This window comes from Macaca fascicularis, chromosome X (genome assembly GCF_037993035.2).
Source record: "Macaca fascicularis isolate 582-1 chromosome X, T2T-MFA8v1.1".
Taxonomy (NCBI): Eukaryota; Metazoa; Chordata; class Mammalia; order Primates; family Cercopithecidae; genus Macaca; species Macaca fascicularis.
Window position 1 is genome coordinate 149725745 of NC_088395.1, and position 12659 is coordinate 149738403.

Here is a 12659-nt window from a genome sequence, read left to right on the forward strand (position 1 = left end):
TGTAGACATTCATGTGGATTTCTTCATATTCCCCTAGTATCTAGCCATTTATTTCATCTTTTCCCATTTTTCCCTTTTATTCCTTTAATCATGTCAGTACTGCGTGTAGACTTTCTAGCATAGCATCAATTTTCTTGGAATGGAGTGCCTCATATATCTATAAAATGAAAACTTTTTCTTTCCCAAGAATATCTTTAAGGTGTCCTCACTTTGCAGGTAAGGTTTTGATTCTTCCTCAAACCATTTTCTAGGCCTGCACTATATTCTTTTCAACTGTGTGACAATTCATCTAATTTGGGACTGTCGATCTATCCTTTTTGTTTTCCCAAATTAAGTAAACAGTAAATAGAAGCAGAAGTAAATTCAAACCTAGGACTGCTTTTAGGTTGTCTGCATGATATAAACAGCTAGATGGAAATGGTAAACCTTTCAGTCCCCAGCTGCGAGTGGTGGCTCAGAGAGTAATATATTAAGTGAACTAATAGAAGGCATAACTAAATGCTGTGGATATGCAGAGAAGATCTTAATTCTGCTTGGGGTACTCAGAGAATGCTTTAGAGAAGTGACAATTTAGCTGGGCCTTTAAGGAAGAGTTTTCCAACAGGGCCAGAGGAAAAGGGCATTCCAGGGAGAGGAGAGAATGTTTAAAAAGGGTACAGTGGGATGAAAGTTTATGTTATGTTCACAAAAGAGCAAGTAATTCAGGCCCGGTGAATAGGGAGTGTATGTTGGGGTCAAGTTGACAGGGACTAAGTGATAATTAGGGTCAGACGTTGACGAATATAGACCTTATCCTGATAGTGATGGAAAAGCCATGGGAGCATTTTATGCAAGGGCTTGAAAAGACGAAGTTTGTGGTTTAGAACACGGGTCAGGAAACATTTTTGTCTGTAAAGAGCCAGATAGTAAACATTTTAGGATTTGTAGGCTGCATATGGTCTTCAGTGCATATGCCTCATTTTCTTCTTTGCTTCACTTCCTCCTCCACCTTTGCCTTCTCCTCTTCCTCCTTTCTGTTCTCCTCCTCCTTCTTCCTTTACAATCCTTTAAATAGAGAGAAACTAATCTTATCTCAAGGGCCATATGAAAACAGGAAAAGGGCTGGATTTCGACACTAGGCTGTAGTTTGAGGGCCTCCACTTTAGAAGACAGTGGTTCAAAAGTTTGAAGTAATTGTAGACATTGTTCGATTTCTGTCTCTTTGGACCTTTAGGGCTTGAAGTGGGGACTAGTGTGATTCTAGATCTGCCTGGCAGTGCTTTCCCTGCATAAGCCTGGACAGAGTGTAGGTTAGGGCACTGCATCCTTCTTTGGGGAGATGGGTAACTGAGATAACTCTTACAGCAAAGGCAGCATCCTTAAGGTTTGAAGCCAACTCCAGACTCAATACAAAGGTAGGCTGAGACTACATGAAATGGTTTAAAGACTGCAGAAGGAAAAAAAAAATGAGGCTGCAGGCTTGGGCTTACAGGAACTCCATGAGTTATGAAGCTTTTTATATGAATCCCATGGCCTAGTTGTGGGTAAGCTGGAAGCAGTTAACAGGATAGTTGTAGAGCAAACAGTTACAGACGGTTCATGTCCAGTTGCCTAGAATCACATATAAAACCATGCTTAAGAAGTCTTTTAAAACTCTTTTTTTTTTATTTTAATTTTAGGTTTGCAGGTAACTGTGAAGGTTTGTTACATAGATAAACACGTCATGAGGATTTGTTGTACATATTATTACATCACCCAGGTAGTAAGCTCAGTACCCAATAGTTATCTTTGCTGCTCCTTCCCTCCTCCCACCTTCCTCCCTCAAGTAGACACCAGTGTCTGCTGTTTCCTTCTCTATGTTCCTAAGTTCTTATCATTTAGCTCCCCACTTATAATTGAGAACACGCAGTATCTGTTTTCTGTTCCTACATTAGTTATCTTAGATTGATAGCCTCCTGCTCCATCCGTGTTCCTGCAAAAGACATGATCTTATTCATTTTTATGGCTGCATACTATTCCATGATACATACATATATATATGTATATATATGTATGTATGTGTGTGTGTGTGTATATATATGTATGTATATGTGTGTGTGTGTGTGTGTGTATATATCTCTCTCATGTTTTCTTTGTCCAGTCTGTCATTGATGGGCATTTAAGTTGATCCCATGTCTTTGCTATTGTGAACAGTGCTGCAATGAACATTCATATGCATGTGTCTTTACATAGAGTGATTTATATTTATCTGGGTATGTAACCAGTAATGGGATTTCTGGGTCAAGTGGTAGTTCTGCCTTTAGCTCTCTGAGGAATCACCCTAATGACTTCCACAATGGTTGAACTCATTTACAATCCCACCAATAGTGTCTAAGGGTTCCCTTTTCTCTGAGACCTTGCCAGCATCTGTTATTTTTTGACTTTTTAACAGTAGCCATTTTGACTGGTGTGAGATGGTATCTCATTGTGGTTTTGATTTGCATTTCTATAACGATCAGTGATATTGAGCTTTTTTCACAGACTTGTTGGCTGCATGTATGTCTTCTTTATAAAAGTGTCTGTTCATGTCCTTTGCCCACTTTTTAATGGGGTTGTTTTTCTCTTATAAACTTGTTTACATTTCTTGTAGATGCTGGATATAATTAGACCTTTGTCAGATGCATAGTTTGAAAATATTTTCTCTCATTCTGTAGATTGTCAGTTTACTCTGGTTATAGTTTCTTTTGCTGTGCAGAATCTCTTAAGTTTTATTAGATTCTATTTGTCAATTTTTGCTTTTGTTGTGATTGCTTTTGGTGTCTTTGTCATGAAATATTTGCCCATTCCTAGGACCAATATGGTATTGCCTAGGTTGTCTTCCAGGGTTTTTATAATTTTGGGTTTTACATTTTAGTCTTTAATCTGTTTCGAGTTGATTTTTGTATTTGGTGTAAGGAAGGGGTCCAGCTTCAGTCTTCTGCATATGGCTAGCCAGTTATCCCAGCACCATTTATTACACAGGGAGTCTTTTCATCATTGCTTGTTTTTGTCAGTTTTGTCAAAGATCAGATGGCTGTAGATGTGTCGCCTTATTTCTGGGCTCTCTATTCTGTTCCATTAGTCTACGTGCCTGTTTTTGTATCAGTATCATGCTGTTTTGGTCACAGTAGCCCTTATCCCCGGGAAACATATATCTTTTAAGGTTCAATTGCCAAATTAAACATTTACCATTTACCTTTCATACTTCCTCTTCTGAACTTAAATTTCTTGACTAGTCTTGCGCTATGAATTTTGAGGTTTCATATGCAATTGATTGCATTATCAGTTTCTGGGAGTTTTCGAGAACTCAGAAACCATGACAAATTCTCTGAGGGGAAAAATGCAAGCTTATAAATTCATGGATTAAGCAATTTAGTCCCTTTTACGACAAAGAGACCTTTGGTTTTCATGCATGATGTGATAGGAAAAGATAACAGAATAATGTCATTCAATGTTAATCAGCCCATTTCATTTTTACCCTAATTGTGTGCAAATGAAAAGGGCCTCTCAACATTCCAAAGGGCTTTTCACTACTCATTAACCACATATAAATGCATGGACAGTGGTTTGCCCCAGAAAATTGCCTTGAAGGTGACTTGAATGTATAGCTTCTGATTAAAGGGCAGACCTTTTCTCCTGGCCTCATCAATTCTTTGGCTCTCTGTTGTTAGAATTGCTAATAATTATGGAATTTATTACAAGCTATGATGAGGTTTAGATCATAGTCTGGGCACCAGGGTCAAAGTAAAAAGAGTACTGCCATGTGGTTCAGTGTGGGTGACCTCAAACCACATTTAAGTGGTATAGCCCTAGCCCTTCAGAGATCAGATTACAGAGAGCTCTGCTTTGTCCCCACACATGTGCCCTTTACTTCAGCTTCATCAAACTAATGGGGGCCCTCAAATGTTTTAGCTTTTTATTTTTTGTTTTGCCTCTAATCATTGTGTCTTCTCTCATTCTGAAATATTTTTTTTCTTAAAATTTATATGAACAATTTTTGGGTATTCTTATAGTTTTTAAAATCTATATTAATATTTAAAAGTAAATTACATATATGATACATAGAAAATGTGTATTCTTTGTGTAATATGTTTAAACAACACAGAAATATACAGAGCCAAAGGTGAAATCGCCTCTTTATCCATGCTACTCTGTCTCATACATAATTTTTTTTGAGATCTTTTGTTATTTTATAGTACTATGTAGCACATTTTTAAAAATGCGTAAGTACTAAAAATAAATATGTATCTATAATTTTTGGATTTTCTTTGCGGTCTAACCTTCTAGGTTTGCACTCCTAAATATATACTTTAGTTTAAACAGATTTTGCACTTTATTTAAATAGAATAGTGTATAATGTGTCTTACTTTATTCGCCCTCCATTTGGTTTGTGAAATGATTCATTAATGTTTATATGTGGCTATAGATTGTGTAGTATTCCACTGTGTGCATAAAGAAAAAAAAGGAAAGGAGAGTAGGAGAGGGAAAAGGAAGAAGAGCAAGGGAAGGAAAGGATGCAATTAATATTTGAATATTGATTGTTTCCCACAAATTTGCTACACTCTCATTAATCCTAATGATATATCTGTAGATTTGTTAGGCTTCTCTAAACACAAAAATGTTACACATTTTTTTTCTACACTCTTCATTCCTCATTTCCTTTTGATTGCTTTCTGAACTGGATAGAACATCCAATATAATGTTGAATACAGCTGATAAAACCAGGTATCTTTGTCTTAATCCTGTTCTCAAAGGGGAAGCAGTTCAACCTTTCACGGATAAGTGTGTATTGACTTTGGTTGTTTGCACATCCCTTTGTCAGACTATGAGGATTTTTCTTATACTCTCAATTTCTTAAAATAGTTACTGTTTTTTTAAAATAATAAATTGATGTTGAATTTGTTATTTTATTTGATGTTAACCAAATGTTAAAAGGCCATTCAAATCATGTTTTTTAAATCTGTTTCTCTGTTAATATTTCGATTTACATTATTTCAGCCTCTAATGATAGAACAACTGTGCATTTATGTGATAAAGTCAATTTAGTTATAATGTATTTTCCTTTGAATATATTGCTTTACGCACTTTGGTAATACTTTGCTTATGATTTTTATTTTGTGTTGCGTGAAACTGAAAATGGATCCTCCTACCTCAGCCTCCCAATTAGCTGAGATTACAGGGGTGTGCCACAACAACTGGCCACTTTTTAAATTTTTTGTACAGAAGTGGTTTCACTATGTTGCACGGGCTGGTCTCAAATTCCTGACCTCAAGTGATCTCACCTTGGCCTCCCAAAGTGCTGGGATTACAGGCATGAGTCACCACGTAATTAAGGAGTGATCCTTTAATTTTTGTATTTTACTTATTGCTGCTGTTAACTGTATTATTATATTTTTATGTCTACATTCTTTGAGCTTATTTGGCTGTTCTTTTTCTTATACACTGTTTCCCAAAGTAGAGGTACCATTTTAAATTTCAACTAACAAGGCACAATGTTTCAATTCTCTCACATCCCAGCAATACTTAAGATCTGTATTTTTGTTATAGCCATCCTAGTGGATATGAAGTTTGTGGTATTGATTTGCATTTTACTGATGGCAAATGATGTTAAGCATTTTTTGTGTGTGCTTATTGATCATTTTTATATCATTTTAGAGACATGGCTATTCAAATCATTTGCCCATTTAAAAAATGAGGTTATTTGTCTTTTGATTATTGAGTTGTAAAATTTTAGAATATATTCCAGATACTAGTTTCTTATAAGGTATATGGTTAGAATTTTTTTTCATATCCTGTGGGTTTTCTTTTCTTTCTTGATGGTATCTTTTAATGTACAAAACCTTTTTATTTTGATGAAGTTTCATTTATGTATTTGTTCTTTGCTTGCTTGTACTTTAGTTGTCATATCTAAGAAGTCTTTGCCTAATCAGCATCATGAATATTTACACTAATATTTTCTTCAAAGTGTTTTATAGTTTTGGCTATTACATATAGGTTCCTTCTATCCATTTCAAGTTAATTTTGTTTATACTGTGAAGTAGGAGTTTAAATTTGTTCTTTTCCTTGGTCATTACAAAGGTTTTCCCAGAATTAAAAAGAATGAACATAGCCCTCTCAATGGCAGAGTGTGAACCTCATGTTGTAAGAGGAAGGTGCAGGATGAGATCATTACTGGTGCTGTGATTTTTGTAAAATACGATCTATCCTATCTGGGGTTGTTGAATAGTCTGGGAGCTGGTCCATGAATAGCAACTGTAATCAAAATTGTATCTATGTTCATTCTTTTGAAAAGAATGTATATACTTTTAATGAGACTCATAATGGAGTCCATTGGCCAATTTTTTAGAACTTAAAATGTAAAAGCTTTAAGATTTAACTGACTGGTGAGTCTATGGCAACTCTTTGAATAGTGAGGATTGCATAATGAAAGAGATCCCAATACTGATCTATAAGAATAAGGACTTTCAAGTGAATTTTCAGGCCTCAGCTTTTTGGGTATAGATTGCTGGTAAAACAGAGCAGGCGAGCCCCTTGCTGTCTCCCTCTCATATCAACAACAGATAGGTTATTATTAACAACATGGAATTCACATTTCATAGCTCAGATTTTGCCTAATTCACACTTTAAGACATTTTACTGTTAAATCCCTAAACTGTCTATCATCCATCAAATTTTGAATGGATGTAAAACATCCAGAAAATCAGTACTGTATTATATATTTTGAGTCCCTTCCTAGTGATGCTTCCAGTCAAACATCAGCTCAACTTGAGTAGTGTTGCAATTCTTAGTGAACATCAAGTTTTATTGTACAGTTATTTGAATTTTTACATTTATTTTATACTGTCTGTATAGCTAATACCATGAGAGGAAACATGTAGCTAATAACATGAGAGGAAAACAGAAAATCATACATACTGTTGCACACGTCTCATAACCTTAATACAGGCATAACTTGGAGATATTGAAGGTTCAGTCACAGACCACCACAATAAATATCAAAATAAAGTGAGTAACACAAAATTTCGTTTTCCTGGTTCATATAAAAATTGTGTTTGCAGGGCCGGGCATGGTGGCTCACACCTGTAACCCCAGCACTTTGGGAGGCCAAAGCGGGTGGATCATCTGAGGTCAGGAGTTTGAGACCAGCCTGACCAACATGGAGAAACCCCATCCCTACTAAAAATACAAAATTAGCTGCGTATGGTGGCTCATGCCTGTAATCCCAGCTACTTGAGAGGCTGAGGCAGGAGAATCGCTTAAACCCAGGAGGTGGAGGTTGCGGTGAGCCGAGATCACGCCACTGCACTCCAGCCTGGGCAACAAGATTGAAACTCCGTCTCAAAAAAACCAAAACAAAAACAAAAATTGTGTTTGTATTCCACTGTAGTCTATTAGATGTGCAAACACATTATGTTTGTTCCATGTATATAGCACAGACAGAATGGATTTAGCGTAATTCTTAAGTGCCTTAAGATTTTTGGAATGATAAATAATCCTCGGCTTCAGTTTAAAGTCAAAAGCTGTATTAACTCCTATCAAGAGAGTCATCCTGCCCTTTGAAGTGGTGAAGGTAGGTATTGACTTCTCCTCTTTAACTACTAAAGTCCCAGATGGCATCTTCTTCCAATAGAAAGATGTTTCATTTCTACTGAGAATATTTTGTTTTGTGCAGTCACCTTCATCAGTTATCTTAGCAAGATTTTTAGGATAACTTACTGCCCAACTTTTATGAGAACTTGCTGCTTTTTTGTTATGGAGACAGCTTCTTTCCTTACACCTCATGCTGGCTTCAGACTTTTCCTCTGCAGCTTTCTCACCTATCTCAGCCTTCATAGACTTGAAGAGAGAAAGGGCTTTGCTCTGCATTAAGCTTCGGCTTAAGGGAGTCATGTGGCTGGTTCAATTTTTCTGTACAGAACACTAAAACTTTCTCCATATCAATGAAACTGGAATAGTGCTTTTAGTGTCCTTCAAGAACTTTTCCTTGGCATTCACAACTTGGATAGTTGTTTGGCACAAGAGGACTAACTTTCAGCCTATCTAAGCTTTTGGCAAGCCTTGCCCACTAAACTTAATCATTTCTAGCTTTTGATTTAAAGCGGAAGACATGTGACTCCTCCTTTTACTTGAACATTTAGAGGCCATTGTGGAATTATTAGCTGGCCTAATTTCAATATTGTTAGGTCTCAGGGAATGGGGAGGTCAGAGGAGAGGGAAAGAGATGAAGTGGGACAGTGAGAACACTCAGAAAATGTATCTATTAAGTTTGCCATCTTATATGGCCATGGTTTGTGGTACCCTGAAACAATTACAATGGTAAAATTAAGGATCATTGATCACATACCACCCTGTTATAACACTAACGACAAAGTTTAAAATATTGCAAGAATTACCAAAATGAGACACAAAGTGAGTATGTGCTGTTGGAAAAATGGTGCCGATAGAGTTTCTCAATGCAGGAATGCCATAAACTTTTAATTTGTAAAAAAAAAAAAATGCAATATCTTCAAAGCTAAATAAAAGTAAAAAGCAATAAAATCAGATTTGCCTATATAATTCAGGGAGAAAAAGTCTCTCAAAAGATATAAATTGTTAGCTTTATTTAGATGTTGGTCTAATAGCTTTATATTTAAATCTGAAGGAAAAGAGCTGAATTAAGGGAATTCATGAGATGATAAAGGTGCATTACAATCAGTATTTTGTGGTATCTGGACTTGTTGAGATACAAACATAAAGTAATTTTTAATTTTTTCTCTAGTTATTGCCTTCAACCATACTTATTGAATCTACACTTCTTGTCATTTAATGAAGTACTGCACAGATTACATAACTCTCTGGTCACTTTTTGTTATTAAAATTAAATTATTGTATGATTTTGGTTTCTCAATTTCCTTCAGTTGGCTCCATTTTTTTTTTTTTTTGTCTTTTACTAGCTTGCAGTTTGCTCTTGTTGCTCTAGTTCCTCTAGTTGGGATGTTAGGTTGTTAATTTGAGATCTTCCTAACTTCTTGATGTGGGCATTTAGTGCTATAAAATTCCCTCTTAACACTACTTGGGCTATGTCCTAGAGATTATGATATGTTGTATATTTTTTCTCATTAATTTCAAAGAATTTATTGATTTCTGTCTTAATTTTATTATTTACCCCAAAGTCATTCAGGAGCAGGTTGTTTAATTTCCATTAAGCTGTATGCTTTTGAGCAATTTCCTTAGCATTGATTTCTATTTTTATTGCACTGTGGTCCAAGAGTATGGATAGTATGATTTCTGTTTTGTGAATTTGCCGAGGACTGTTTCATGCCCAATTGTGTGGTCGATTTTAGAGTGCATGCCGTTTGGTGATGAGAACAATGTATATCCTGTTGTTTTCGGGTGGAAAGTTGTGTAGATGTCTATTAGGTCCATTTGGTCAAGTGTTGAGTTAAGGTCCTGAATATCTTTGTTAATTTTCTGCCTCAATGATCTGTCTAATACTGTCACTGGGGTGTTAAAGTCTCCCACTATTGCTGTGTGGTTATCTAAGTCTTTTTGCAGGTCTCTAAGAACTTGCTTTATGAACCTGGGTGCTCCTGTCTTGGGTGAGTATATAATTAAGGTAGTTAGGTCTTCATGTTGAACTGAGCCCTTTACTATTATGTCATGACTTTCTTTGTCTTTTTGGATCTTTGTTAGTTTAAAGTCTGTTTTGGTTTTCCACCTATCACTAACTACTGTTTTAATAGGTTCCTCTTAACAAACCTCTTAAATGAAGCATGTTCCTTAGGTGTAGTTCTTATATCTCTGTTTTTATCCTCAAATTTCTGTCCCTGAAACCTCTTCTACTTCCATATTGTTTATAACATCCTGATGAACGTCTCTCAAGTCATGATTTTGTCATTCCTGACTGCCTTTGCACTGTCCAATGGCTGGTTACCAAGACATTAGATTACCAGTGAAATCTTGCACATCATCATCTTTTCCCAAATTTGCTCTAACTTCTCATTTCCTTAACTATCTGTTAATGCTAATATTATTGTTTGTATGAAATGCATCTTTGGCTTTTTCCTTGCTTCTCACAACCACATCTGTCAGCTTCTCTTTCTTGCTGCAGTACACCAGACACCCTTACCATTATTAAATGAGAGATTGCCTCATATCCAGATGCACCCAGTCCCACCATTCAATTAATGAATTCTGTATTTCTAAAATAAATCTATTTTCCTGTTTATTTTTCCTAATTATATATGTAATAAATATTCATTATTGTAAGCATATTATTTTTTTACTACAAGAGTGAAATGTAAAAATAGTAAGAATTGCATCCCCACTGTTAATATTCTGATGTGTAACACACACACATACACACACTAACACACACACACACTTTAAAGCAAATTTAGTATAATAATGTATATTCTGGTTTACATTTTGCTTTTTTTTCTGCTTAATCATATGAATATCTCCCAATGTCTTTAAATGATTCTCCATAAAAAAATCTTTAACAGCCATATCACAGTTACTTTTTGGTCAAACTCTATTTGTATATTCACCCCAAGCCATTTCAGATGTTTCTAAATTTCTTCACTTGTGAATAACACTTGGATCAATGTTTGAACAATATTTCAACAACATTTATGCTTATCTCTGATCATTTCTTTGGGGTAAATGCCTACCAATAGAAATCATCTCAGCTACCTTGTACCTTTCAGGTTTGTTGAAATATGATGTCAAATTTACCTTAAGAATGATTGAATTTCTTTTTCAATCTTTCAATGTTCCCACAAGGATAACAAAAGTATACCCAGTTTCCTATACCTTCACTAATAAAAATTAAAACTGATACAAACAAAAAATCCCTCACTAAAGAATTAAAACTGATAGCAGCTTATGCTTTTTTTCCTGTTTTTTGTTTGTTTGTTTGCTTCATAGATTTTTTCCATCTCTTTACTTTGAGTCTATGGGTGTCATTGCACATGAGATGGGTGTCTTGAAGACAGCATACTGTCAGGTTTTGGTTCTTTATCCAACTTGCCACTTTGTGCCTTTTAATTGGGGCATTTAGCTCATTTACAGTCAAGGTGAGTGTTGATGTGAATTTGATCCTGTTATCATGTTATTAGCTGGTTATTATGCAGACTTGTTTGTGTGGCTGCTGTATAAAACAGGTCTGTGTACTTGATTGTGTTTTTGTAGTAACCAGTAACAGTTTTACCTTTTTGTATTTAGCACTCCTTTCAGGATCTCTTGTAAGGCATTGTAAGGCAGGTCTGGTAGTAATGAATTCCCTTAGCATTTGCTTGTATGTATGAAAAGAATCTTATTTCTTTCTTTTTTTTTTTTTTTGAGATGGAGTTTCACTCTTGTTGCCCAGGCTGGAGTGCACTGGTGCGATCTCGGCTCACTGCACCCTCTGTCTCCCAGGTTCAAGCGATTCTCCTGCTTCAGCCTCCCAAGTAGCTGGGACTACAGGCATGCACCACCATGCCCAACTAATTTTGTATTTTTAGTAGAGGTAGGGTTTCTCCATGTTGGTCAGGCTGTTCTGGAACTCCTGACCTCAGGTGATCCACCTGCCTCGGCCTCCCAAAGTGTCAGGATTACAGGCACTAGCCAATGTGTCCCACCAGGATTTTATTTGTTATTTGCTTATGTAGCTTAGTTTGACTGAATATTAAAATCTTCACTGAAAATTCTTTTCTTTAAGAATGTTGAATATAGGCACTGAATCTCTTCTGGCTTGTAGGGTTTCTGCTGACAAGTCTCTTGCTAGCCTGATGAGGTTCTCTTAGTAGGTGATCTGTCCCTTCTCTCTTGCTGTATTTACCTTTTGTGTTTTCACTTCAACCTTGGAGAATCTGATGATCATGTGTGTGTGTATATATATATATTTTTTTTTTTCATAGATTATTGGGAAACAGGTGGTGTTTGGTTACATGACAAATTTCTTTAGTGGTTATTTGTCAGATTTTGGTGCCCCCATCACTTGAGCAGCATACTTCCCCCTGAATCCCCAAAGTTTTCTTTCTCTTCCTTTCCCTTCATCACAAGCTTAAACTGGAATGCTGGTAGTTTAGGTGTGGCAGGGCAGAATCTGAGGTAGATACTTCTCCTGTCCTAATTCTTCAAGACCTAATTCGTTCAGGGTGTTGAGGAGGACGGACAGTGGAGCAAATGAATGTATTAACAAGTCTCTCTTTACTTCTTGGCTGTGATGATTTTTGTTGCTGTTTGTATTGCTTCTTTTCTGTTAACTCTTCTTGGCCATCAGGTTTCCTCTGCAAAAAAGGAATCAAAGTGCTGCCTCCCTTTTTTGGCTCATGTTTTAGATTTTCAGAAGCTCCCTGGATTTATTTAGTTGTATAGTTCCCTAGTGTGGTACATATGGAAGTGGGTCACAAGGTGTGGAGTACTGCCCTACCACTCAGGGAGCCTTTTAAAATGTGTGAAGGGATTATTGATTGTCTCGGAGTGACTGAAACAGCATTTAATTTCCAGGAGTAAGAGATATTAAATGTCCTGCAGTGCATGGGCAGTCCCTGGAGAATAATGATATCCCAATGCCAATATCTTCCCTTCTCTGAGAAACATTGTTGAAATACTGAAATACTTCTTTACTCATTGGCAAATAGCCAATAACTTTATATCACCTCTCTCTCTCCCTCTCTCACATCAGTGCTCCTATG